This window comes from Elaeis guineensis, chromosome 1 (genome assembly GCF_000442705.2).
Source record: "Elaeis guineensis isolate ETL-2024a chromosome 1, EG11, whole genome shotgun sequence".
NCBI classification, from domain to species: domain Eukaryota; kingdom Viridiplantae; phylum Streptophyta; class Magnoliopsida; order Arecales; family Arecaceae; genus Elaeis; species Elaeis guineensis.
In genome coordinates this window covers 134,145,788-134,160,110 of record NC_025993.2, presented here as the reverse complement: position 1 = coordinate 134,160,110, position 14,323 = coordinate 134,145,788, and positions in this window count along the sequence as shown.

The window sequence follows — 14,323 nt, the reverse complement described above, 5'->3', positions numbered from 1 at the left end:
CCGAACTCCTGCTGCAGGTAGACTTCAGCCCTGAGCCTCCATTGCAGATAGACCTCATCCGAATTCGTACAAGGGCCGGACTCCGAGCTTCTTCTACAAGCGGTCTACTTCAAATTTTTACTACGAGCGGTCCGCATTGGATTTCTACTGTAAGCCTCCACCCGAGCTTCCCTTGTGAACGAATTCCTTCCAGACTTCTATTGCAGGCAGGCTTCGACCGAGCTTCCTCAACAAATGATCCCCATCCGGACTTCTACGGGAACCAGACTCCGACCGAACTTCTGTAGCAGACAGATTCTGAATGAACTCCCACGATGCACGGGCTCCAGCAGCCGAACCTCTCCAGCGGGTGAACCTCTCCAGTGCCATCCGACATCCACCACCGGACGATCTTCTGACGGATTCTACGTGAATCTGAACTTCATCCACAGAAGGCCCCTGACTGAGCTTCTATAGTAGATGACCTTCGCCTGCAGTACTAGTGCCCAAGACACCCAACGATAGAAAGCTCACCAGCAACATCCGAGCTCCTCTCAGATGGAGAGCTATCCCTCTCCGTCAGACCTCCAACCGAGCTTCAGCCGACAGGCCTGGACTCCCTGGCGGGCCACAGTAATGGCCACGACTCTGCTCCACTAACGGATCCCACACGGCTCCATCATACTCTGGCAAGTCATGAAACGGACATCACTCCACTCTCCACAACAGGCTCCACGCGGCAGGCCACGGCGATGGCCACGACTCCACTCCACTACTCTTCGTAACAAACTCCTCATGGCCCCGAACGGTCCACTACCAGGTGGTTACAGACGTCGCTGTCAATCTGTTACGCCCTTCGCCTATAAAAAGGAGACCCCCAGATACGTTATTCTCTAAGCTCTAATATCTATCTCAAACTCTGCTAAAATTTTTGTTCGAGTACTCCATTCTTGTTGAGGCAGAGAACTGACTTGAGCATCGGAGGGTCTTGCCGGAGCACCCCAACTCCGATTTAGACTTTCTTTGCAGGTCCCGGCAGCGACCGCGACTCTCTCAACTCCAGCTTCTCTGACACCGGCGGATTTTTGCATCAACAGGATTGGCGCTAGAGGAAGGGCACGTGTCTTCGCAGTACTCTTATTTTTAAAGGAGCGTTCAACGAGATTACCTCCGGTCATCTTCTCTGACATCTCCTCCTCTGGTTGCCTGCCAGATCTCCACCTGATGCCTCCCGAAGGGCATCCACCAGGCGGTCAACGGCCTCCGCAATCAGATCTCAGCGAGCTCCGCAAGCCCCGATCTCATCTTCGATTTCCCAGGCTCCTCCTCCAACGACGACAGTCGGCATGGAGCAGTTTGACCTGCTGGTTCAACAAGTCAGAGGCCTCATCGAAGCAGTGCAGGCCATGCAGCAGCAGCCGCAGGCATCGGTGCGGCTGGAAAGAGCATCGTCGGAGTTCCAGAATCTGACGATCGAGCAGGCCACATGGGCCAGCCGCCCTGTCTTTCCCAGAAAAGAAAAATAGAAGGCAGAGAGTCCTCCGTCCGATCATGATTCAACCCCCGGAGAGTCCCTATCTCCGCTCCACCAGAAACCCTTGAGGCCCCAATCGAGAGGACCTCCTAGATCAGAGATTCCAGGAGATGAACCGATGGATCGAAGAGCTCCGCCGTGCTCCCACTGCTTACGGTGAGGACATCTGCACTGACCCTCCTTTCTCTCAAATGATCATGCAGGAACCAATCCCGTCGAACTTCAAGCTCCCCAATTTGAGAGCTACGACGGGACCTCAGACCCGGTCGACCACCTGGAGGCCTTCCGGACCATGATGCTGCTCCATGGCGCGCCAGACGCCATCTTGTGTCGAGCTTTTCCGTCTACCTTGAAGGGAGCATCAAGGAATTGGTACTCGGTATTGAAGCCGGGTACAATCTTCTCCTTTGACCAAATGAGTCACCAGTTCGTGGCTCATTTCATCAACAGTCGGCGTCCCCGCGAGGTTCGGAGTCCCTCATCAATATCAAGCAAAAGGAGGGAGAATCCATCCGAGCTTACGTCAACCGCTTCAACGCCGTGCCCCCTGGAGGTCCGGAACCTGGACCAATCGGTTGCAATGGCCACCTTAAAGAGTGGCCTTCAAAAGAATGACCTCCTCTTCTCCCTGAAAAAGAAGTATCCTAGAGACTTTGCCGATCTGCTGGCTCGGGCCGAAGGATATGCCCGAGCAGAGGAACCTTCAAGCTGAAGGATGAGGAAGCCACGAAGGAGCGGCAGGTGGGCGACTCCAGCAAGCCCGCAATTGAAAGAGGCTCGAGTGAAGCCCGACCACGTTCTCGGACTCCTCCCAGGCACAAGCGCGCCCAGACTCCTCTCTGAGCACGCAGGCAGAGAAGCCCGGACCGCAGGGTTCAGCGAGGCTCTCCCCCAGGAAGATTCCACAGCTATGCCTCCCTCAACGTGTCGAAAACCCAGGTGCTGATGAAGGTCAAAGAGCAGCTCCCAAGGCCAGAAAGGATGCGCACATACCTCGGAAGCGCAATCCTAACAAGTTCTGCCTCTACCATCGTGACCACGGTCATGACACAGAGGAATGCATTTAACTCCAAGATGAGATCGAGGAGCTCATCAGACGAGGTCGGCTCGACAGGTTCATTCGACGTCGGCCTGAGGGTAGAGAGGATCGGCCAAGGCCCTGCCACAACCTGAGCCGTCGAGGGGGGAAGAGCAGCCTGGAGATCGGCCTCCAATTGAGATCATCAACTCCATCTCTGGAGGACCTCGACGGGGAGCAGACCTTCTACGGCCATGGGATTTGAAAAATCTGTAAATGTATTACGAACGACTTTGCTTTAAATCAAGATTCCTTTCAGATTTGCATATCTTTCCCTTTTGGCATAGACTCGTAACGATAGGGGATAACCCCTTCAGACAACGAAAACAAACCGTATTAGGAACAGGAGGAGAACCTTGTCCTAACATGGGCAAAGTTGAAAGTCTGATTATTTTAAGACCGGACGGGGGGCGAGGCCCATATAACGGCCCATATGTGCCCCCAATCCTGTTAGGAACAGGAGGAGAACCTTGTCCTAACATGGGCAAAGTTGAAAGTCCGATTATTTTAAGACCGGATGGGGGGCGAGGCCCTGCAACGCCCATATGTGCCCCCACAGCCCTGTTAGGGACAGGAGGAGAACCTCGCCCTAACATGAGCAAAGTTGAAAGCCCGGTTCTCCTTAGACCGGATAGGGAGAGAGGCCCTACAACGCCCATATGTGCCCCCACAGCCCTGTTAGGGACAGGAGGAGAACCTTGCCCTAACATGAGCAAAGTCGAAGGCCCAATTCTCCTTAGACTGGATGGAGGGAGAGGCCTGCAACGCCCATACGTACCCCTACAGTCCTGTTAGGGACAGGAGGAGAACCTCGCCCTAACATGAGCAAAGTCGAAGGCCCAGTTTTTCTTAGACCGGATGAGGGGAGAGGCCCTGCAACGTCCATATGTGCCCCCACAGCCTTGTTAGGAACAGAAGAAGAACCTCGTCCTAACCTTAGCTGAAATCGACTACATCAGGAATAGGGGAAGAACCTCGTCCTAACGCCAACTAAGATCCGGTCATTCAAGATCAGATAAGAAGAAAGAAACCTTCTCGACGGCCCCTCCGCGCTCCGCGACCCCACTAAGAGCAGAGGAAAAATCCTCACTCGAGAAAAGAAAAAGAAAAAAGGAGGAAGTTAAAAAGGAAAGCGACGAACTACACCAACGACAAATGAAAAATAAATTACATCAAAGATACAGGGGACCTCGTCTCAGCAAGGATGGAGATTCTTATCAAAATCCTCAGTCTCCAAGAGGGCTCTCAACATAGGCCAAGGATAAGACGGCTTCCTCAGGGCAACGAGAAGTTCAGACCCCCGAGCTCGAACTCCGAAAGAAAGCATCAAACTCGAGTGGCCCCGGACAAATCTGTGGCCATAAACAAAAGGGATGGGTCAATGCGACGATGATTGGGTACCTTCGAATGACATCGATATCGAGCAAGGCAAAAATCGAAAGAAGTTCGGCAAACAAGAACTCAACACATGAGTAAAGAGGTAACAAAAAATTTCCTTTTCATGTCATTAACTAAGTATGCATTACAAAGCCCTTAAGGTCGAAGAAGAAGGATGACAAGAAAAGCAAGCCAACGTGGCGACGACTAGGAACCTCCAGACAACATCGACATCGAACGAGACAAAAAAATAATAATAATAATAACAATAATGAATAAAAGAAGTTCGACGGGCGACAATTTGATGCAAAGTGCGGACAAGGTAACAAAAATCTCCTTTTCATTTTTGATTAACAAGGTATACGTTACAAAGCCCTGAAGGCCAAGGAAAGAAGAACAATACTACAAGACCTTAAAAGAATACATTAGAGACCGCTTCAAGCTTTCGACTTCTCCTTTCAGTTTCATTTTTCTCAGCAGTATTTTCAGTACGTGTGATGAACCCATCGACTCTCACCCTCCGCCTCGTTCCGCCCCATTGCCGAAACCCTAACCCTAGGGGGAAAGGGGGGGATAGAACTCAAGGGGCGGCAGCGGCGGCGGCAACGATGACCTGCATCAAGAAGAGCAAAAGTACTCCGGAGGCATGCACCACCATCGTGTTCTCTCCGACAACTACCATCCTAGGTACTTCGATGAGGTCAGCATGCGCTACTTCCACTGCCCCCGCAACAAGTTCTACTGTTCCGCTGTCAGTGCCGACCCCCTCTGGTCCTCGACCCCGACGACGTCAAGAAGCCCGCCACAGCTTATAACGGTAACTCTACCCCCTTGACCGGTGTCGCCCCGTTCAACTACTTCAAAATTCTCGGGCAGGATGCACTCACCGGCCAGTTTCATTATTAAATCCCTGTTGTTGAAGGAATTCTCTCTCGAGTCTCCTTCGAAGCTGTGGGAGCCTTCAGTGGCAGCTCGGCAGCCGCTGAACTTACGAACCACTGTTTCCCCTCTCCTACTCCTCTCGATCTGTAGCATCCCCTCGAGACGGACCTCCAGGCAGAAGCCCCGATGGGAGAACTCCTCGAAAGGGCTCGAAGGACTGAAGGCTCAGCGTCGTAAGGGACGTCGACGGCGAGGGCCGCCCGGACAACTCCTACGTCCGTGCCTGCAGCAAGGGAAAAGAAAGAAGGAAATCCCGAAAGATCGGGAGAGATTGCGAATAAATCCTCGGAAGCTGAACAAACAAAGTAAGAAGAGGAAGGAACAACGGCAATGATAAGAGAAGTTTTGGGACCAACCTAGATTGGCCCGACGTAGGCGGGGAGCCGGCGGAGATGGCGAGGATTAACGCAGAGAATGCTTAGGATCGAAAAGGGCGCCGATGGGTGGAAGAACTCTCAGGTAGAAGAAAGGCACCGTCTGGACTCTCAGGCGAAATGAAGTCCCTGAAGGAAGGAGTGGGTTTAAATAAGGAACAGGGCCTGACACAGTCATGGCGACGGATATCCTAGGCCGACCGTGCCCGCCACGTGTCCCACTCACCGTGGCGTACGGTTGACTGCTGGGGGCCATTATGGCGTGGCACTTGGGACTGCGCTCCAGCAAAAATTTCAAAAAGTCTCTTCGGATCTCCCCAATTAGAAAAAGACTCCGGCATGCACGCATTAAATGCCAGGATTTCTGAGGGCGGTCGTGCGCAGAATTCAAGGGGCAACTTTGGCTGTAAAAATTTTTCTATACTTCCTTCATTCGAAACTCAAACTCAAAAGTAGGGGGACTGGTGTTGGATATAAAATACCTCCCCAGCCGAAGTTCGTACTAGGAGTGACCCTTCCGGGACTCTGTCGATGTCCAACCTTGGGCGGCATATTTTCAAACCTCTCCGGCGATCGAGCTTCCGCAACATTCCCAAGTTCTACCGATGGATGAATTTCTGCCGCATCTTTCGGGCTTCTCCGTGATAAGCTTCTTCGGTTGTCCATCAGGCTGCTCCTAGTGCTCTCTGGATCCTACCTTCGATCGATCTCCACAAGGGTCAACCGTCCGCGGACCCCTTCCGGATCTTTTCTGACAGGATTCGATTGACTCCAATCCGAATTTCTTCCAGAGCTACGTCAGTTCATCAGTGGCCAACTTTTCCAACAGTGGATCTCCACGACGGACGGGCTCCATCCAAGTTTCTACGGTAGTCGACCGCCTTCTGGGTTTCATCCGGGCTCCTATGGGAGCCGGACTTCTTCCCCGAACTCCTGCTGCAGGTAGACTTCAGCCCTGAGCTCTCATTGCAGGTAGACCTCATCCGAATTCTTACAAAGATCAACTCGAGCTTCTTCTACAAGCGGTCTACTTCAAATTTTTACTACGAGCGGTCTGCGTTGGATTTCTACTGTAAGCCTCCACCCGAGCTTCCCTTATGAACAAATTCCTTCGGACTTCTATTGCAGGCAGGCTTCGATCGAGCTTCCTCAACAAATGATCCCCATCCAGACTTCTACGGGAACCAGACTCCGATCGAACTTCTGTAGCAGACAGATTCCGGATGAACTCCCACGACGCACGGGCTCCAGCAGCCGAACCTCTCCAGTGGGTGAACCTCTCCAGCACCATCCGACATCCACCGCCGGAGACCTTCTGACGATTCTGCGTGAAATTGAACTTCGTCCACAGAAGCCCCTGACCGAGCTTCTACAGCAGATGACCTTCGCTTGCAGTACTAGTGCCCAAGACACCCAACGGTAGAAAGCTCATCAGCAACATCCGAGCTTCTCTCAGACGGAGAGCTACCCTCTCCGTCAGACCCCCCAACCGAGCTTCGGCCGATAGGCCTGGACTCCCTGGCGGCCACAGTAATGGTCGCGACTCTGCTCCACTAACGGATCCCACGTGGCTCCATCATGCTTTGGCAAGTCACGACAACGAACATCACTCCACTCTCCACAATAGGCTCCATGCGGAAGGCCACGGCGATGGCCATGACTCCACTCCACTACTCTTGTAACAAACTCCTCATAGCCTCGAACGACCCACTACCAGACGGTTACAGACGTCGCTGTCAATCTGTTATGCCCTCCGCCTATAAAAAGGGGACCTTAGATACGTTATTCTCTAAGCTCTAATCTCTATCTCAAAACTCTGCTAAAATTTTCGTTCGAGCACTCCATTCTTGTTGAGGCAGAGAACTGACTTGAGCATCGGAGGGTCTTGCCGGAGCACCTCCAACTCCGGTTTAGACTTTCTTTGCAAGTCCCGACGGCGACCGCGACTTCCTCGACTCTAGCTTCTCCGATGCGGTGGATTTTTGCATCAACAGATATTATTGGCCAATCCTACAACAAGATGTAGATGACCTTATCAAGAGATGTGAGCAATATTAATGGCATGCAAGCATCCAACATCATCCTGCAGCACCATTGATGTCAATTAGTGTCCTGTGGCCTTTTGCATAATGGGGAATACATATTTTTGGGCTTTTTTCTTGAACATGTAGGCAACTGAACTTCTTAATTGTGGTCATTGAATACTTATCAAATGGGTCGAAGCAGATTCATTAGCCGAGATAACATAAGCCAAAGCTCACAACTTCATCTAGAAGATGATCACCTGCCAGTTTGGAATTCCACAAGTGATCATCACTGACAATAGACAAAAATTTAATAATGCCTGGTTCAAAGAGTTTGGTGCTGTACTTAACATTAACATTACCCACCATCTCACTTCGGTTGAATACCCACAAGCCAATTTAGAAGATGAGACAATAAATTGTGCTCCTTTGTAGGGTTTGAAGACAAGGTTAGACCAAGTGAAAGGATTATAGACAAAGGAATTGTGTAATGTTTCTTAGGCATACCAAACTACGCAATGAATCCCTTGGAACAAACACCTTTCAATCTCACCTTCGATATAGATGCTGTGATTCCTTTTGAGATCAACCTTCCATTACTTCAGGATGGATACTTCAATGAACAGCAAAATTCAAATCACCTTTAAGCTAATCTGGATTTGCTTGAGGAAATAAAGGAATGAGCTTGAGTTCGAAGGACAATATATCAGCAAAGAGTGGCCTGATATTACAATTTTCGAGTCAAAGGTAAAATAATTTTGAATTGGTGACTTCATCTTTAGGAAAACCAAAGTGTCCCATCCAAGAGAACAAGGAAAGCTACTTTCAAATTGGGAGAGGCTATACCAAATAGATAAAGTTGTATGACCTGGAAACTACATGCTTTGACATCTTGATGGCACTTCAATAATCCAAACTTGGAATTATGATAATTGAAGGGCCTATTATCAATAAGGCATAATTATACTTTGTAGATCATGTTCAATGAAACTCTTTCTTACAATATTGTTTAAGTGTTTCAGGTCTGCATCCTCCATAAATTGACAAGTGAATCATGTCGACTAAATTTATCAATTTGCAACAAAAAGAACAACTCAGACGTGGTTGGGACCCTGATCTTAAAGCCTATGAGGCTAGGTAGAACATATAGTTACTCCCATGGAGACACCGTGGTAATAATTAGGACCTCCGAGATCTGAGTTCACTCAGATAAATGGTTAAACCTAGGGTTGAACTCCAGGAATTCAAATATAGACAACCCAAAAATAGGCTAGGACCTCCTAGGTAAAAGACCTAACCAAAGTTAGGTTCTGATAGGAAATTATTTTGACTTAATTGAGCCAAACTAAACAATCGATCTATCGATCTACATGCTTAAAGAAATTCAATGAGCAGGGGGCAAAACAACTCAGCCTATGGTTAACATTAGCAAAATAAGCAAATTCAAATGGTTGGAAAATTTTTGACTTTGTATTTATTCAAATTTGTACTTAAATCTCAGCATAATTTAGTACAAAAAAAATTAGAACTGTCAAGCACAAAACATTGAAGAGGCTTTTGAAGCCTGGATGTTGGTAGGTAGAGTGCTCGCGTCTCCTTCCTCATCATCCTAAATGTTAGGGCTATTGAGATCAGCTTCCGAAAAAGTTCTCTCTACTTGAGCCTGGTAGTCCTTGAAGCCCTTCATGTGGACGTCGGTGGCATATTCAGCAATGTCAACCTTGCACTTCTCCGAGTCTAGGAACTCATTAACAGCCCTTTCATCTTTATCTTCTACCTTTACTACTTGCTACTTGGCCACTTGGAGCATTTCTTTAACCTTGGAAGCTCCCTCTCCCTAGCCTTGGCAGCTGAGCTCGATGCAGTTGCTCAGACTTCGACCCCTTTGACCCTATCCTTTGTAGTCTTTAGCTTTTCCTCATCCTCCTGAAACTCAGCCTTCAGCTTCTTCTTGATCTCCCAAAACTCGACCCTTAACTTCTCCTTAGACTGTTGGATGTCGGCTCTCAAGTTTGCCTCCAACTCAACACACTTCAGCCTAGTGGCTTTTGCCGTCACCTTGGCTTTGACGACATGACCCTTGAGCTTCTTCATGCCTTCATAGAGGAAGCAAACGTTGTGAACATGCTGTAGAGAAGGAAACATTAGTTAGGATGAAGAAATCAAAAGTCCCAAAATATTTTACTAAGGCAGATGATCGACACTTACCTGAAGAATTGAGGTGAAGTGTCCTCAATATGCTCATTCACACTAAAGATCTGATAGATATTCTTATAAATGGGAGCTGAATTGCCCAGAGTAACATCTCGACAATCCAAGAGTTCTTTAGTCTAGAGTCGACCACCTTAATGCTCCAACTCAAGGGCATTTGGAGCTAGGATTGAAGGACTAAAGATTGGTGATGGTGGTTATGTGGCAGCCACAGTGGAAAGAGTGGGTGGCAAAGCTATAGTGGGTGGCAAAGCCAAGCGGTAGTGCCTAATATTATCAAAATTTATCAAAAATCAAAATTCAAAATTTCAATACCCTCGTAGAATTGGCTAAGCAGTAGTGCCTAATATCATAGTCAATTAGATCTAAATTATCTAATTGATCAACTATAAATCAAGAGTAATGCTAGGCTATGAATCACACTATTAAAAGTATTGATGATGAGATCTAGTGGTGGCTGGCTTGGTTGAGGTTGTGGTCAGCATGCTGCTTTGTAACCAAGAGTTCATTTGATCCAATAATTTTATCCAGTTAGGGTCACTTAAGATATGAGAACCCAACAAAGATCAATAAAACTTAGATCCTAAGATGCTTGATCAAGATTCGGATGGTACGGATATGCTGTCCAACTGACAGGATCAAAAGATCATCATAGTTTATGAGGGTAGGACCCTCTAGGGTCCAACTTTATTAACAATGAAGAAAGAGAAGAAGCTAGAAAAAGAAAGGATATATATTTTTCCCTTTCTTCTTCTCTTTTATTTTTTCTTTTCCTCTTTTTCTTCTTCTTTTCTTTGGTTTCCTTTGGCAAAATAGGGAACTTACCTCTTTCCTCTATAGGTGGTGCCTATCTGCTTGAACACTGATAGCTTGCCACCATGATCATCGGTTGGTGATAGTAGAAGGCTAGCAGCAAGAAAATCAATCAAGAAAAGAAGTAATATTAGGGCTTTGGCCCCATAGGGTGCCAGATCCACGATATTCGATGACTAGGGCTCCGAACACTATTTAAGCCATCATGAGGGACTAGAGGGAGGCCTCGATAATGAGCTTCGATAGTGAGAATGGGTGGAAAGAATGAATAATGCCAGAAAAATTCAAGAAAAATGGCAAAAAATAAGGGCTCCAGATTTTTAAAAAGAAATCTGATGATAACCAACCGAAATCCTTGATCTATAAACTTAAAAAAAAACTGAAGGAAGATCAATCAAATGATGCTGGCCATAGTGCCGGTGGTAGCTGTCATTTGGAAAGAAGATGGAAGGATAATTTGGTGGCTAACTCTAATAGGGAGCTGTGATTAGTGGTGAGGATCGAAGGGATGTTGCAAGGGGATTTAAATAGAGACCCTATTTGGCCCCGCTTCTTTTTTTGCTTTACTTGATTTGCTTCAAAGTAAAGTGGACAGAAGCTGAGATCGAAGTGTTTGGTAACCAAAAACTTTTTTAAGTGCTTTATACTTTAAAAATAATTAGGGTGCTTTGATTTTAGGTATATTACCTTCCACTCTATAAAGCACCTTAGAAGATATTTTTTCTCAAGTAGAAGTTTTGTTATGTTAACAGATAAAATTATCCTTATTAACTTTATAAAATTTTATTTATAGTTTTATTTATTACCATTGCAACATGTTGTGTCTTTCTTCATAAGTTTGAGAAAGTGAATAAAAAATTAATTTTGTAATAAATAAAGTATTGAAATATTTTGTAATAAATGAAGCCCCTGATCAAGCAAAATTTTGTAATAAAGCCATTGATTTCATTAATGGCTTTACTTGTTATCCTTTAATATTTTTGTTGCCACTGACAAAAAGAACAACATTAATTAAAGTGATCCAATGAGAATTAGTAACGTTGCAACATTGCAACAACCAAAATCTAATGCCACAAATTTTCTTCCACTAAGCTGCATTATTTTTTTTCATCATGGGAAAGCCATTGTAGTAAGCTCCTATCCTACACTCATCTCCAAAGGCACCTTCACTAATCTCAATAGATAACTTCTTTTCTCCTTCAGGATTTGCTAAGTGAGTTGTACAATTTTATAAATTTAAGGTTAAAATTTATGTGTATTTCTCTACTTTCTCTTGATCTGTGGGTTAAAATTTCTGCATATTTGATGTGTTAAATGCTAAAGTAGGCTATATTGTTTGAAATTTTTTAATCTACATATGTGTTATTCTTGGGTTAATAAAGTTGTATTGTAGATGACCCATTATAATGATGGTGAAGGAACCGATGTTAATGGAAGAAAATAGAAAGGGTCTATGGTTGAATGAAATCAATATGATACTCTTATATTTTTGGAAGTATGTGTCCATGTGGTTCTCAAAAGAATGAGACCAACCATTCATTTACTCCAGTCAGATGGTTCACATTGTTGACCTATCCAAAGAAAGAAGCGCGTGTGACTATAATAAGGACCAATTGAAAAATAAAAGGGATGCAATGAAAGTAAATGGAAACTATGGAAAGAGTCAAAAGAAAAAAAACAAGGTTAAGGTTCGATGCTAGTAAAAGAACTATTGATGCCCCTAATTATTAGTAGGCAGAAAAGATCCAAGTTAGTTTTTCATAATACTTTCTAGTTAAAAAAATTATGTAAAATTTTACTAATATTTTTATTTGTAATGTAGGGTAATTCAAGGTTGGCAAAATTTAGGAGTGGTATACCCCTTGAAATTGAGGACTGTTGAGATTAGATGTTTAGAAGCATTTCAGCCAGAGGAGAATATGCATGGGCACCCAGTCAGGATCCTATCAAGGAGAATGAACCTGATGTGCCATTGGAGGTTAGTGGAGATTTTGAAGATGATAGTTTTCAAAGGATAATGGAGAATTGGATTCATGGTGTGACACCTAATATATCACAAAATAAAAGGAAATATGGAGGGTGCAATGAAAGACAATATAGCAGTAGAGAAAAGAGAGCAAATGGACTCAATGCAAAGAGGAGAAAAGGTATGAAAAGGGAGACCAAGGGGCCGGCAGCTGCAATAAGAGAGGATATTCACATGTTGGTGCATAGCATTGCATCAAGAAATAATGGTTGTACTAGTATGAATTCTATACAAGTAGGGGATGAGAATTGGTCTATTGGAGTTACGTTAGATGATTGACTGAAGCTGTTTGGTATGACAGATGATCCTGAAAATCAGCGTATATTGTATAAAGCCACAGCTTTATTTGAAGATGACACCAAGAGAAGGATTTACATGGCTCTCAAAAAACCAAAGTTCCAGTTAGAATGGTTGAAGTTCACTTTAAGAGAGTAAAGTTGAATGCTCCAATACTTTGATAGTTATAGTTCTGACTTTGTGAACTCTATTACTTTTAACTATGTGTAACTTGTAGTACTTTTTGTTTGTGAACTCTATAGCTATAGTACTTTTTTAAGTATGTCAACTTGTTGACCTTTTTGTTTATGAACAAAGATTATGAATTTGTGACTTATTCCTAAATGTTTATCTACTTATGAAATGGATTTATGTATACTATAACATTTACTTTGATGTAGATTTAAAATTTTCACATTCAATTATGGATGAACCATCGAGAAGACAACTGGAGTATTTTAATAATGAAGAAGAAGATGAATTAGCATAGGATGTTCTTGCACTTGGAATAATTATAGATTATTATTGCACTTATATACATAAGGAGCCATGCTTTGCATTAGGCCAATCCGATGGTATGTGGTTGGTAGAAATTATGAATAGAAATGACAAAAGATGTAGAAACTCGTTCAAAATAGAGAAAAGTATATTATTAAGATTATGTAGAGAAATGAAACTTAAATATGGACTACAGCCTTCCAGAGAGATATCGACATTAAAGAATGTGTGTATATTTATATATACACTTGCTCAAGGTCGTTCAGTTTGGGAAGTCCAAGAATGTTTCAAACACTCCGGAGAAACTATAAGTAGAACAAATTATGAGGTTATAAAAGCAATCAAACTCTTTTCCCATAACATGATATAACCAGTTGATGGAGAGTTTCATAATATTCCACCACAAATATTCGGGGATAAAAGATATTAGCCTCATTTCAAGCTAGATTTTGTTATTTCGATCCACCAATTTTATTAGATTCTACTTAATATTTATATTATTATTGATTCATACATATTTTTTTAAGGATTGTATTGGTGCAATTTATGGTACTCATGTATATGCACGTATACCCAAATATGATAAAGTTTACTTTATTAGAAGAAAGAGAATTCCTACATAAAATATCTTGGCAACATATAGTTTTGACATGCAATTTACCTTTGTGGTAGCTGAGGGGGGGGGGGAGGATTAGCTCATGATTCACGTATTTTTAACAATGTTATTAGGAGCTCGTGATGCAATTTTTCAATACCACCTCCAGGTATATATAACAAAAGAAATATGTAAATAAGAGTATTTACACATAGATTCTTTATACAATTTTCAAATCATCTTCAAATATATATTTTCTTATATATATTGTGAGAACAATAATGTAAGTACTACTTGGTGAATGTCAGATACCCTCAGATTGATGGATTTTTAGGATTATATAAAAAAGTTAAGTATCACATTCTTAAATTTTGACATAGACAGCTGTCAAGGGGATATAAAGAAAAATTCAATCGTTGGCATTCATCTCTTCGAAGTTGTACAGAATGAACTTTTGGTGTTTGGAAAGTAAGATAGAAGTTGTTGTATAAAATGCCTAACTATCATTTAAAATACAAGTTGACATGGTCCTAATATCAATGGCATTGCATAATTATATTTGGAGGACAACATCTTATGATAACTTTTTTAATTAT